We start from the raw sequence: 5,173 nt of genomic DNA on the forward strand, positions 1-5,173 counted from the left end.
TAGGTTTGGCCTCTTAAATGGGACTTTTAGGAAGTTTCCCTCATGCTTGCTGACCTCCCCCCCCCCCCATTATATATGTTGGTGTGAATTATTTTCTCCACCTCAATTTCCATCTCTGAGATTTATTCTGTTAGGTCTTTTGATTTTTTTATTTGCTCATTGATTCTTTCATTTCCATAATTTCTATTTGATTCCTTTTTTTTTTTTAGCACCTCAATTTCTTTAATTTTTTCTCTACTTTACTAGTTTTTTTATTCACTCCCTTAACTTTCTAAAATTGATTTTTATAAATCCCCTCATCCTTGCCCCTAGCCTTGTATTAAATTCTTCATATATTTGATAGAGTCTTATGTTTGGTCATTAATATTTGTTAAAACAAGGATCAGAAATCTTTTGCAAACAATTCAACTTGAAATGTTTTATTTTCTGGTGTTGAGAAACTATCAGCTTATTTATGGAGCTGTTTGAATGGGGTGTGGTCTTGAGTTTCTTGAGTTTCTTTGCTGTGTTTTGCATATCTCTTAGTGTCCTAGTTTCATGTTAATGATGTGATAAAATACCCTGACAAAAAGCCATCAGGGGAAGAAAGGGTTTATTTTATTTTACAGTACCAAGTTATAGCCCACCATTTTGAGAAAGTCACAGCAGGAAATCAAGCAACTAGTCACATCACATCTACAACAAAGAGCAGAGACAATGAATGCAGCCTTGTTGCCTGTTTTCTTGTGCTGAACTATATTTCTTCTGTTATATATCAAGACTCTTGCTTGGAGAATGGTATTGCCCACAGTGGGCTGGATCATCACATATTCCAGTATCAATTAACCCTTTGCAGACATGCTTCCACAGTAATCCGATAAAAAGTTCCTGAAATGGGATTTTTTTTTTTTTTTCAACCCATTTAAAGCTGTGGTAACCATCCTGGCTAGAAAGATGGCTCAGTGGTTAAGATTACCAGCTGCTCTTCCAGAGGACATACACTGATGATTCTTGTTGAGTTATATTTCCTTAGATTAATCTACAAGATACAAATCAATTTTGGTAACAATTATAATGGTTTGTTAGGAGCCCTGCCAGTCTCAGGTTCAGGAGAAGAGACTATGTTCTTGATTTGTGTCCTATAGTTCTGTCCTTCAATACACTGCACTAAGTTCTTGACAAACTTCTTTTGACCTATGAAGCCCTTAAGTGGTATTGTGATTCTTTTGGCTTCAGAGTCCCTTAAAGTTCTGTTGTTTCTACAGCCTGTGGGATTAGGGAACTATTGCTTTGGTCTATATGCCCTGCTGGATTCCATGCTCTGCAACTGAGTTATAGAGTCTTTCAGCTTTAGATAGCACTACTATACTTCCACTGCTATATCCACTGTATGGCTTGTATCTGATCCCAATTTTGCTCCAAGTTTCATATTTTGCCTACTTTCTTCCAAGAGTTTTGAAGGGCATTTTATTCTGAGGTTTGCTGGGGGCGGGGGCTCCAATTTGGGTTCCCAGAATTGTGACATGCCTCTGTGATGGAAGTCCTTCATGAATGAGTCTTTCCTGGGAGAGTGGTGCTAAGATCAGAGGCAGCCTGCTATGTGAATGAGGTATTGAGCATTTAGTGCACATCAGCTGAAACTTGGAACTGTTCCTTTTCTTTTTGTATCAACTAGGGGGTGGGTCTGCATTTCAGGTACTCTTCACTCTGACTTTTTTTTTTTTTTTTTTTTTTTTTTTTTACTGTTTTATAGGAATGGTTTCTAAGTTAATCAATCTTTATTTTCTCTACAGTGCTGTTATTCTTCAAAATGAGAGTAATTAATTATGCATTAAATGCAAACTTTTAGTTAATATTAGAGTGTGAGAAAGTAAGAAGTGATGCAAAAGGAAACTATAAGATTGCCTCTTTTATTTCTGTATACAATTTCTGGAGGAATTTCAAGAGGAATTCATTAGTAGCCATATAATTGTCCAGATAGAAGCCATATGTTGTTGTTTGGAAAATAAACATAATAATGTTTGGAGATCATTTTGTGCCCTGAGCTAATTTTGCCTCTAGTGATGCTAAAGCAATGGCTTAGATTACAACCAATATTTCAGGTCATGCAGTGACATCTAGTGTGTGTGGAAGAGATTGTGTTTGGGTTCACATTCGACTCCTAAAAAGAACGCATTTTAAAGTATTTTAATTTTCTATCCTGAAATTGGAAATGAAGTGATTTCTTTGCTTAAATTTAAAGGCTTAAAACTATTTCTCAAAAATAATTTGAATATATTATGAGTAATGCAGAAAGTTCTTTTATAAAATGTTTAAGGACATAATAAATAAATTATCTGAAACTTGACAAAAATCGTCTTGAGGATAGATGCATAGTTATTTCTATATAAAGAGTTATTGGCCTCCTTGTGCTTGCCACAGGCTGTGCTCCTACACTGATTGTATAGAAAGAAGAGGCAGAATAAACCTACCCATGTACACCTCAGCCTAGGCCACTGTACCTGGTCTGTATTGTGAATGGGGAGACATGGATTAAAAAAAAAAGAAGAGTGAGTGTCGCTACCTGTGAGTATGCAGCTATGTAGTTTCTTGCTCTCTTGGGGTTGTACTATTCAAAATTTTGGTCTCCTAGATACTTCTGGATCAGACTGTACCGAAAAGGCCTTTCCACTTTGAATGTGGAGACAATAAAGTCATTTTGCGAATAAACCTATATTTATTTCACATTTTAAAAATAATTAATTTATTTACTTTACATCCACATCGCAGCTTCCCTTTCCCCCTCTTCAAACAGTTCCTCACACCCTCAATCCCACTTCCTCCCTTTTTCCTCAGAAAAGGGGAAGCCTCCCATGAATATCACCTGCCTTAGCATAACACACTGCAGTAGGACTATGTGTATCTTTTCCTATTGTGGCTAGATAAGGTGCCCCAGTTAAGGGAAAACAATAATGTCAAAGACAGCCCCTGATCCTGTTGTTAGGAACCCTCAAGAAGATTAAGTTGCACAATTGCTACATAGATGTAGAGTGCCAAGGTCAGTCCCATGCATGCTGTTTGGCAGTTAAGACTTGTGGGTCCCTATGGTCCCAGGTTAGTTGATTCTTGTGGTGTCCTTGGCCACTCTGTCTCTTTAATCTTTCCTCCCTTTCTTTCATAGGATTCCCCAGGCTCCATCTAAATGTTGGCTGTGGGTCTCTGTATCTATTTACATCAATTGCTAGATAAAGCTTCTTAGATGACAGTTATGCTAAGCACAAGTCAGCAAGTATAGCAGAATATTATTAATAGTGTTGGATGGGCTTTCTCTCATGGCATGGGTTTCAAGCTGGGCAGGTCATTGGTTGACCATTCCCTAAATTTCTACTCTTAACTGTGGGAAATCTGTAACCAATAATTTTAAATTCAGATACAAGGCCTAGGTTGCTTCAATGTCAAGTTCATTTATATGTGTAGGTATATTTTCCCTTGTTTTTATTCTTTACTATGGTGTTTGACTTTATTTACCTGATAAATATTTTGTTACCAATACCAGAATGTGTCTAATAGGAGCTGTGACTCTTTAGTACCTAAGAGAATTAAGAAAACAGCAGTATTTGCATGCTAGGAGAAAGTCCTTTAATTTAAGATTGATTTAAATAATACAGATCTCACAATGATTTAAGTCATAGTATTGAAATATAATTTTATCTCTACTCAATTTCATCTCCAATAAAGGAATGATTCACAACAATAGATATACGTATGAAACTTTCTGGGCTGTATATTTTCCCCAGAATCTTTTATGATCTTTTCATACTTTATAATTTAACAATGACATCTCATAGGCTATAGGTAGAATCTCCTGCTTCCCAAAATGGTTGAATTCATTTAAGTGGTTTCCAAAGGACACCAGCACTGCAAAACCATGCTTAGTTAAAACAACAATAAAACAAACAAACAAACAAACAAACAAACCTTGCTTTTAAGGACCATGCACTGTGTTTGGGAAGAGTGAAATCAAGCACACACAAAGCAAACATGGATGATGAAGAGCATACATTGAGTAGAGCATACAGGCTAACTTTGGTGAGGGAATGACACTTAGATGAAGAAGGAAAAGTGTCTCTGGGAGAAGAGTGTCCCAAGCACATAAACCTCCTAGCACAGAGACAAAAGAATATACATGCTGTGTTTCTCTAACAGTATAGTGCTTGATCTGTAGAACAAGCATAAGAGAGAACAGGAGAAGGTAAGAGAAAAAAAATTCCAAAAGGCAGGCAAAAAACTTAGAGTTAATTGATATATGTGGTGGTTTGAATAAGAATAGCTCCCATAACTTCGCAAGTTTGAATACGTGGTCACCAGTTGGTAGAACTTTTTGTGAACGATTAGGAAGTATGGGCTTGTTGCAAGAGGTAACATGGTGGAATTTAAAGTTTTAAAAGTCCGTAACATTCCCATTTAGCTCTCATTGCCTCTTACTGTTGGATAAAGGTGTAAACTCCCAGCTACTGCGCCTGTGCATGCTTGCCTTCCTGTTCTCACCTTCCCTACCATGATATTGGATGGATTTACCCTCTAAAACTGTAATCCTTCAATAACCTCTTTCTTGTATAAGTTGCCTTGGTCATGGTGGGTTCTCATGTCAATAGAAAAAACACTCTAAGACAGAAATTGATATCAGGAAGTGGGGTGTTGCTGTGATAATTCTAATCATGCTGGATTTGGGGGAAAGGTAGAACACTTTGGATTTTTATTTGACAAAGGAAAGTGGTTGATTGCTTTGAGTAGGACTTAATAGAACATGATTAGGAGGTTGGAAGATAGGAGTGTTGAGAGCAAAGTAGGTTAAGAGATTTCAAAGAGGAATATTAAGTGCATTAGATAGCATTCTTGTGATATCTTGACAAAGAATGCAGCTGCTTTCTGACCTTGTAAAAATTTTCCTGAAGAAAAACTGAAAAATAGTGGATTAATGTCTTTGGCCGAGGAGATTTCAAGACAGTCGAATACTAACTCTGCCCTATGGAGATTGGCTATCACTCTTATGCAGATCTACAATGAGAATGAGCAAGCAGGACAAAAAGAAAGAAAAAAATGTACAGCTTGAAGAGAAAAAGAGCACAAAAAATTATTGTTGGAGCCAAGGCTTATGCCGACAGAGCTAAGAATAGGTCTGATTTTGATAAGGAATAAAGAGAGTCTTATTCCA

At 36.7% G+C, this 5,173-nt stretch overlaps 1 non-coding gene across 1 annotated transcript; it reads left to right on the top strand.

Moving 5' to 3' along the window:
• The first annotated feature begins 2,378 nt into the window (after nt 1-2,378).
• LOC115063703 lies at nt 2,379-2,510 on the top strand. Its single transcript, XR_003843586.1, has one exon. It is a non-coding gene; the product is annotated as a small nucleolar RNA SNORA51 (small nucleolar RNA).
• Nucleotides 2,511-5,173: the final 2,663 nt, after the last annotated feature.

This window comes from Mus pahari, chromosome 3 (genome assembly GCF_900095145.1).
Source record: "Mus pahari chromosome 3, PAHARI_EIJ_v1.1, whole genome shotgun sequence".
Classification (NCBI taxonomy): Eukaryota; Metazoa; Chordata; class Mammalia; order Rodentia; family Muridae; genus Mus; species Mus pahari.